The sequence below is a fragment of the Bidens hawaiensis genome, unplaced genomic scaffold, assembly GCF_021521415.1.
Source record: "Bidens hawaiensis isolate Kalapana, Puna unplaced genomic scaffold, B.hawaiensis_p1.1 tig00003902_1, whole genome shotgun sequence".
Lineage (NCBI taxonomy): Eukaryota > Viridiplantae > Streptophyta > Magnoliopsida > Asterales > Asteraceae > Bidens > Bidens hawaiensis.
The window spans coordinates 1,240,038-1,250,196 of record NW_027491226.1 but is presented as its reverse complement, the minus strand read 5'-3'; the positions used below and the strand labels follow the sequence as shown (position 1 = coordinate 1,250,196).

Here is a 10,159-nt window from a genome sequence, read left to right as displayed (position 1 = left end):
TGATTCTCACACCGGAGGGTTACCCCAAAGAAGACCCCTCTGTCCCTTTCTGAGGGGTAAGCTCACGGTGCTGTTCGTTTTGTAGGTGGAAGAACTCGTACCTCGGAAAACCATCGGTGATATAGCACACTCGTACCCGAGGAACGTTGATCGTATACCAGTAAGTCGATCCACGCTTCTTCAAGATATAAGTCTTGCACGCGTTAGAAATGTTGACTGACTATATAGCAGCTGACTCAAGCATAGGAAAAGTCTACTTTAAATATTGTCCTCATAAAAATGATAAACCCCGCCTATAAACAAAGCCCAACCCGAAAACAACCACCTATCAAAAAGCTAACAATTTATGTAACAACTTTACATTCTGCTGAATCATGTCCAGTTCTTAGCATGCTTCCTTCTTATGTTAATCCCTTATGCAGCCTCATTTTCTTTCAATTTTACAAATTTCAGTCCAAGTGACATGGGCATGTTCAGATTAGAGGATGGTGCTAATATCTCTGAAGATGCAATTCAGGTGACACCGGAATTTAGAAGTGGCATGGTCAGTACAGGGCGGGTGACATACATGGAACCGTTTCATCTTTGGGACAAGGGTTCACATGAGCTAGCGAGTTTCTCTACCAGTTTCACATTCGTAAAGTTATTCAACCAGAGTAACATTCATCGTCAAGATGATGGCTTCAGATTCTTCCTTGCTCAGAATAGTTCTGCGATTGATAGCACAACCAATGATAGCGGCAATCAATATGTTTGGGTGGAGTTTGATCCTTATTGCAACACCTGGGAAGCAAATTCGATGTGTGATCATGTAGGTATCAACGTTAACTCTCTTGCTTCTGTTAGCCATACACAATGGCTTAACAACAAGTCAAGTCGACGAGAGAGCAAAGTTTTGATTGAATATGACTCGGCTACAGAAACTCTTAATGTTTCCTTCACTAGTTTATTGAACAATACAGTCCAACACAATAACTTAAGTTACAAAGTTGATCTCCGTGATGAGTTGCTTGAATGGGTTTCTCTAGGGTTTTTAGCTGCAACGGGTGAGGTGTTAGATAAGAACACAGTAAAATCTTGGATGTTTAATAGTTCTCATATACAAGATGAAAACAACAGACTTGTGGTGGGATTAATAGTTGGAATAGCTTTTCTAATAGCGCTTTTTGGACTACTTGCATTCTTCTTGTAGAGGAAGAAGAAAAGTGGTGATAAAGTGCAGGAACTTGGATTTTCGATGAACCAAGAAATTGAAATCGGTCCTACTGGGCCTAGAAAATTCTCTTACCTTGAATTAGCTCGGGCAACGGCTAACTTTGCAGAGAAACAAAAGCTTGGAGAGGGAAGTTTTGGAGGAGTCTACAAAGGGTTTTTGAATGATTTGAGCACATATGTTGCAGTCAAAAGGGTTTCGAAGACGTCCAAACAGGGGATCAAGGATATGCATCGGAAGTCACGATCATTAGTCGGTTAAGACATAGAAATCTGGTGCAACTCCTCAGTTGGTGCCACCAGAAAGGAGATCTCCTGCTCGTTTACAAGTATATGGAAAATGGAAGCCTTGACTCGCATCTTTTCAAGGGAAAGAGCTTGTTGACATGGGAAACAAGGTATAAAATTGCTATTGGTTTGGCTTCCGGTTTATTATATCTTCATGAAGAATGGGAGAAATGTGTTTTGCACAGAGATATTAAATCGAGTAACATGATGTTAGACTCAAATTTCAATACAAAGCTTGGTGATTTTGGGTTAGCTAAGTTTGTTGACCCTGACAAAGGTTCTCAGACAACGATTTTGGCTGGAACCATGGGTTATATTGCTCCTGAGTGTGCCAACACAGGGAAGGCAACCAAAGAATCAGATGTGTTTAGCTTCGGAGTTGTTGCATTAGAAATAGTATGTGGGAGAAAATCTATTGACTACAAGGCACAAGAAGCACACATATGGTTACCAGAATGGATTTGGGAGCTCTATGGGACTGGGAGATTCTTGGAAGCAGTCGATCCACGTCTTGGATCAGAATTTGTCGAAGTTGAAGTCAAGCGTTTGATGATCATTGGGTTATGGTGTTTGCATCCTGACTTTAAACTCCGTCCAACGATGAGGCAAGTGCTTCAAGTACTAAACTCCGAAGTATCCCTCCCTACACTCCCTTCAAATATGCCTGTAGCTTCTTACTTCACAACAACCACGCCATCGTTATTTGAAAGGTCTAATGTGGAATTGTCAACATCTTCATCTTATTTATATGGTCGTTAGATACCTTACTTTGTGGGCAGCTCTTTTATGCTATAACAGGGCTTTATGTCTTTATTAAAGTAAAATGTAGCTGTTTTCCAAGTACAGGTATAAATATATATCATCATCTGATGTTATGGAGTGGTTGTTTTTTTTTTTATTATTATTAAACCTTAGGGGTGGAGGTTTGGAAGCTCGATCCAACGTTAAATAGAGTTTTCAGATGATTTTTTTAAAGTCAAAACCTGAACACTATATTCATTAGTCGATGCACGGTTAATCAACTTCGTTAACGCCTATTGATCTGATTGGATCGCTATTTCATGAATCGCAGAAATTATGCATAGAAACGAATATCTATTACGAAGTTTGATTTGTTCGCATTTAATTTACTTATACTACATAAAACATTGCATCGATCTTTACATGAAGTGGTGTTTGACCGAAAATCAACAAGAAAATCATGCAAAGATGCATAGGAGATTTCATACAATACATATGCAGTTAATAGTTAATGCGGAAAAATATCGGCTATTAGTCAAAGATCGATATTTGAGATATCGGTTATCAAGGTGGGATTCGGTAATTTTAATATCATATATATATATATATATATACACACTAGTAAAAGTACCCGTGCATTGCGGCGAGGCACCACGGGCATTTGACCAGGCTTGGTTAGACTCATGTGCCGTGCAAATGACCAAATGATTAATAAGAAACGAAAAGATTTTGATTAGAGTTTGATATAACGATTTAACTTTGAACAAGGCATAACTCTATGATGTTTTAAAACGGGTGAGATCAGGTGTTGCAACTGATACTAAATTGAATTTGGTTGTGTATTATCAGCCAACCCATTCTTAAGCGCAACGGGTATTTGGTCGATATATCTAATCACAATGGTATAGTACTGACGTTGAAGCGGGGAAGAGTAGTAACATATATAAAACAAATATAGTAAATCTCTACTCATGTGACTTTTTTTAATTGTTTTAACTCATGTGACTTTTTTTTATTATCGTTCTTTAATTTAAGATATGTAGTTTTGGTTTTCTATTAGTACTTTTAATATAGATGAATTGGATTTCTTTATGGACACTATTATCTATTGGGTTGATAATAATTTATACAATAGGTTCAATACTACTTTGAATTTCACTTTCATTAACAAGAAAGGAACTTTGTTGTTCACTGAATAAATTTATTTCATTCAAAATCTTATGAATGGTTTGAAATGACATAAATAAAATTTACAGTCACACGAATATAAACTTTGTCAGACTTAGCTGCATATCTTTAATTGAGGGTCCTACTAAGGATACCGCCTCACCACCACCCTAGGCGCCGCGTATAGGTCTATACATGGCGTTTTAAGGTACGATTTGACGTCATAGCATGGCCTGTCATAGGGTTGTCGGATCGTACGGGTTATACGCCACGTATAGGGCTATACGCGGCGTATTGTCTTTTGTATATTTTTGGAGCCCGGCTCCCTCCCCTCCCCTCCCTCTCCACCATTTCTTTTTTCCTTTAGTTTTTTTTCTTAACCCTCACCCTCTTCATTCAACCAACACCAACAACCATATATGTTTCCGGAATCGGACGAGGAGATGCCGTACGGGTAACGGTCAGTCGGAGTTAAACCATGTATGTTTCCGGAGTCGGACGAGGAGATGCCGGACAACGCTAACGGTCAGTCGGAGTTAAACCAGGTTTCGTTTTATCTTTATTTTTTACATGTTAGGACATAGTTGTAGATGTTAGGACAAAGATTTGATGAATGGTTTACTTTAGAAATTTGTCTAGGCACCGACCGTTTGACGGTAACCCTAGTTTGCCGGGCCTCCTAAACTTAAAATATATTTCTCGTATTGTTACCGTTACCGCTAAAATTTTTATTATATTATTACTATTAAAATATTAATATTATTATTAAGATATTGTTGTTATGAAAATATTGTTAGTAAAATAAAATACTATTATTGTATTTATTAAAATAGTATTATTATTATTAAAATAATAATATTTAAATACTATTTAAATATAAATTATTATATTTTTATTATTATTATTAAAATAATTATAGTAAAATACTATTAAAATATTAATTATTATTATATTATTATTATTTTTATTCTAAACATATAATTATTAGTATTAAAGCATTAATTTTTCTATTATTATTAGTACTAAAATATTATTATTATTATTAGGTACCTGATGTACGCCAGAGAGTCAGATGCCGGGGTTAGGCGGCGACGCAAGACTTTCGGAGGTACGTTTGTATAACGTATTGTATAATATAATATAATATAATAATATTATTATATTATGTCATATTGTATTATGTTATATTTATATTAGTGAGTTTTTCTAGTAGTACCTGCCCAGTGCGAAACGAACTTTTAAATTATTGGCTGCTTTTCTTCAATCAGTTACAGTGGCTTACTTGGGAAAACTGGCATTTCCAAATGAACTTTCAATTTCTTGGCTGCTTTCGTTATCGACATCTCAAATCTGGCTCTTCGATTTCTTCGAACTCCAACGGTCTTGACCGCCGGTCACCACTGACAACCGTAGTTGTGTTCACTTGAACACATATCAGTCGTCACTAAGCTTAAGCTTAGGCTTGTTATTAGTTTTATTTTTAGTTGGGGGTATTCTAAGTTGTTCATGTTGCGTATATTAAAGAATTATTGGCTTATATATACACGTATATATATAGTAGACGTGCGGTATAAGAATTCATTGCGTCGAGATAACCAGCACCAGATCGAGACGCTAGTTTGATGAGTTTGAATCTCTCGGATCCGCGGTATCCGCTAACGGCAGCGAGAATGGGAGCCCCTACTTTGGACAGATATGTGGAAATTCGGTCATTGCTCCAACATAACGAGCACCAGATTGAGATATTAGTTCGCACTTAGCTGAACCGGTGGACATGTATGCAGACGTGGATTTAGGTTCGGTGCTGACCCGGATATTAACACGTTTGTTTACAGCATTCGTTGACACGTTTGCATAATACACAATGAAAGCACAAACTCAAACAACAATCCATACAATAGCAATTGTCTTCGTTATTTTTCTCTTCTTCTTGTTTGACTGGTCGTTGAAGAGAATTGCTATTGTATGGATTGTTGTTTGAGTTTGTGCTTTCATTGTGTATTATGCAAACGTGTTAATATCAATGCCAGCACGGAGCCTAAATCCACGTCAGCATACGTGTCAACCGGTTCAGGTAAGTCCCAGCTAATATCTTAGTCTGGTGCTCGTTGAGCTGGAGCAATGACCGAATTTCCACTTATCTGTCCAAAGTATGGGCTCACGTTCTCGCTGCCGTTAACGGATACCGCAGATCCGAGAGATTCAAACTCATCAAACTAGCGTCTCGATCTGGTGCTGGTTATGTAGGCGAATTGAATTCTTATAACACACATCTACTATATATGTATACGTATATATATACGCCGATAATTCTTTAATACATGCAACATGACCAACTTATAATACCCACAATTAAAAATAAAACTAATAACAAGCCTAAGCTGGTGGGTTTTTCTAGAAAAGCTCCCCTATCGGCCGCATATAGACCTTTCCGCGGCGTATTTTTATGAATAAGACGCCGCTTATAGACCTATACGCGGCGTCTTAGTTTGATAACAACCTGACCTGCAAAAGCTGGGCTAGGTTGTCAACTCGTACCTTAGACGCCACGTATAGGTCTATACGCGGTGTCTTGCTGTTGCTGAGTTATTGGAGGCCGACTCCCCTCCTTTCCCTCCTTTCCTTTCTTTATTATAAATGTCGTTGTATTTTTCAACGTTTAACAAAAAAAACAACACAACATTTGTACTATATATACCCAGAATGTCTTGGTTTAACCATTTATTTCCAGAGGAGGACCCGGGTTACGCCGCTAACGATCAGCCTGGCACGTCGTGGTTACCCGACTTGAACCAGGTTTCGTTATATATGTATTTAGTATGAATTTGGTAGTTTTTTTTACTAACACATGCTGCATTACGTTTTGTTGGGAGTATGTCGGGTATGATACCCAGCCCCAACAACCTTACTGTCAGCCCGAACAGTTTTATGGTAACACTGGCTCGCCGGGCTTGCCAAACTTGAACCAGGTTTCGTTATACAGTCTTTTTGTAAATATACGGTTATGTTATTATTATTTTAATATTCTTATTTATTATTAAAATATTATATTTTATATTATTATAGGTATTATTATTATTTATATTAATTATTACCACTGGCACTGTTGTTTGAATTTCTAATTTATGTATGGTAGGAGTACTTCGTGTCGGATTACGGTAGACAGCTTTCGTACCCGTCATCTATCGCCTGGTCAGATTATGGAGGTCAGGCTACGTCATCGTACCAGCCACCAGTAGCAAATGATCTGTTTTATGGAACCAAGTCTTCATCGCACCATGGGCGAAATGTCTATGTCGGGCCAAACCCAAATAACGAAGATGGGTACGTGACGACTACATACGCGAGGTGAAGGTTTCGTATAAAACAGATGTTGTAAAACACCGTGTGTTTTGTTTAAGTTAAAATTATTTGTTTGTATGTTATTTAATAAACGGCTTAAGAATTAGCGTAAAACTGTTTCAGATTTTTTAGAGCCGTGAGGAGCTGGAGAAATGGGTAAAAATTAGAGGACGAGAGCATGGGTTTGTTGTTGTGGTCCAGCGGTCAAGGAAAAACGCCGTGGACCTTTCATGCAATCGTGGAGGCGAACCCAAAATAAAGGCGACGGTGAGACGTACCGGCAGCATCAAAAAATGCTGTCCGTTTAAGATCCTGGGCAGGTACGACTCGAGGGGTACATGTTGGAGGGTTCAAGTGGTAAACGAGACTCACAACCACGATCCCGTTGAATTCGAGGAGGGGTGTGCGTCTTTTAGAAAAATGAACACCAACCAGCTGGATATGGTTGAGAGTTTACACAGGGCCGGCGTGAAGCCGCAAGAAATCGAAGCAGCCCTCCGCGAAAAGTTTCCCGGTGTGCAACCTGTAATAAAAGATATATACAACCACACCGCCAAGATTAGGAGGGATGGGCTACTAGGCGACACCCCTATGAAGGTAGTTCAAAACACTTGTAATTTTAATGTGTACTTGTCGTGCTTGTAATATTTAGCAAAGTTTTATTTCATCCAATGCAGGCGCTGGAAAACTTTCTCGCAGGCAATGGTTTCACGTTCTATACCCGGGAGAGTGATGCCGACGACTGGACGGAGGAAATTTTCTTCTGTCATAGTAAGTCGCATAAGATGTGGCGTGCGTTCCCCGAGGTGCTGATTGTTGACACGATGTAAGGCCCCGATCCTGGAACCCTACTTTAGCGTTGGATTTACTCATAAACATAGTTCTAAAATCAGAGTTCATTAAAACTTTTCGCGGAATCATTAAAAATTCATGCATTACATTACACATCATCGAATATTGTCTTAACAAAAGTACACTTGTCTTAAAACATATCATATTAATTCATGACATTCCTTTCCAAGATGCCAGTCTTCCAGTCCCTGCCACGTGCCATCCTCAAGCCAGCTCCTTCAATCTATTTACCTGCGTGCATACTAAAAGTCAGCTACGCTGAGTGAGTTCTAGTTAAGCAGGTAACATACATCTCATTCTCATTCTTACACATTTATATATATATATATATATATATATATATATATATATCCGAAGACACATATTATATTCGCTCTTACGTTCTTACTTCCATACATTCATACTTCTTCTTACTTTAGCTATTTCATACGTACATATCGTTCTACGTTTTAAAGAGCCTTTCGCCCTATAACCTTCGCAGATATTATTAGGGTCTGCAACCCTTTCATTCTTCGCCTATATTATTAGGGTGGGCAACCCTTTCATTCTTCACATATATTATTAGGGTATGCAACCCTTTCATTCTTTGCCTATATTATTAGGGTAGGCAACTCTTTATTCTTCAACTCTACATATCATACATACCATTCATACACTACACATATCGTACATACCTTTCTTTCATTAGCTCTTTCTACACTAATTAGGTATATTTATAAACGTTCATACGGCATACACTTACCACTTAAGGTAAGTGTATTAACTAATCACATTGAGTATGCACACAGCCCCAAAACATAACACAGAAATGGGGCTAGAAACTCACTTGGGTCCTGTTTCTCTTGGAGTTAAGTGTGATGCCTTTCCTTATCTGTGCACGGCTAACTGTGTAACAAGGCACGGGTATCAATTATCCATTTCAACTACTTCTTACATCTAGGTGAATGAAACCCTCAATTAATGGGGGTCCGGGGGCAGCGCCCCTGGTAGCGGGGTCTAGGGGCGGCAGCCCCTAGCAGGGTCCAAGGGGTAGGCTCTGGCTAGGGTTGAATTTCGCTTCGCATAACCTGTTTCGCTTCTCATGGCTGAGCAAAGCGAAATACCTGTTTCGCTTCGCATGGCTAAGCGAAGCGAAATGACTGTTTCGCTTCTCATGGCTGAGCGAAACAAAACGCCTGTTTCGCTTCTCAAGGCTGAGCAAAGCGAAATACCTGTTTCGCTTCTCATGGCTGAGCGAAGCGAAATGACTATTTCGCTTCTCATGGCTGAGTGAAGCGAAACGCCTTCCTTTCTTCATTTTTACCATTTAAAAGCCATTTTTTCTTCGTGGCTCTTCCTCGGGACCTGATTTAACCCTTTCCAAGGGTTTTGGGTTGTATCAACTTTGTATACTTGCGTTTTATAAGGCCTGAACATCGCATTTTTACCATATAACACTCTCGTGGGGTTATAACTTATCAAGTTCATGTTTTCCTTCCATCTTACACCCCGATCTATCATTCTATCGGTTTACATGTCAAGACTAACCATAAAAAACTTAATCTTTTTAACCAAAACCCACCTTTTTGCTTCGGGTTTGGTACGGATCATAGATCTGGACGTGTTCTTGCTATTCGAAGGCACTTGAACTCCAAAATCTTCCTTACTTTTGCTTGGATCCGAATCCGAAATGCTAGAGAGAAAGTGTGTGTTTTCTAGTGTGTGTGTGTTGTGTAAAGAAATGGTGAAAGGATGGGGGATGGCCTTGTATAGGGATCCACCTCCATTCCAATCTTATCCAAACACAAACACGCGCACAACCAAACTAACGACACATCGATAATAATAAAACTTTCCGTTATTTATTAATTCTCAAAATATGGATGTTACACACGACATACAACACCAACATGTACGACTGGCCGTTGGTTCAGTTTATTGGTGTGACCTCGACATCACAGTCGTTTTGTATCGCCGCCGCGTTTGTGATCAGGGAACGGTAGAAGAAATTCTGCTGGGCTCTGGAGAAACTTAAAAAAATGCTCTACGACTGCATGGAGCCACGCGTGATCCTGACTGATGCGGACCAGGCCCTCATGAACGCATGCGATGCGGTCTTCCCTAACGCCACCAAAAATTTATGCAGGTGGCACGTATCCGAGAATATAAGGAGAAAATTTAAGGGCCTATATAGCACGGAAATGGGGACGGACTTTGCGTACTGGTGGAATGTCCTGTATCAGTCGCCTACGATTCAGGAGTACGACCACCATCGCCTGAACATGGAGCGCCATTTGATACGGGACGATAGAGCCGGTGAGTCCTTCGTATCACATGATAGTTTTTAATAGCATAAACATACGTCTTAATAACGTTTCCTTTTATTTTTCAGAGGTTTGGCAATACATTCGCAAGAGCTGGCTGGATCCATACAAACACAAGTTTGTAGCCTGCTGGATCAACGAACGCCGAAAGCGAAACTACGACGAACCGAGTTGAGAGGCAGCACGCAAATCTGAAAAGGTACCTCAATGGAAGCAACAACTCGCTCGACACAATTTCCAGGCAAATCCTTAAA

At 39.3% G+C, this 10,159-nt stretch overlaps 1 pseudogene; it reads left to right on the top strand.

Moving 5' to 3' along the window:
* Positions 1–209: 209 nt before the first annotated feature.
* Positions 210–2,259, top strand: LOC143624657 (L-type lectin-domain containing receptor kinase IX.1 pseudogene; annotated as a pseudogene).
* Positions 2,260–10,159: the final 7,900 nt, after the last annotated feature.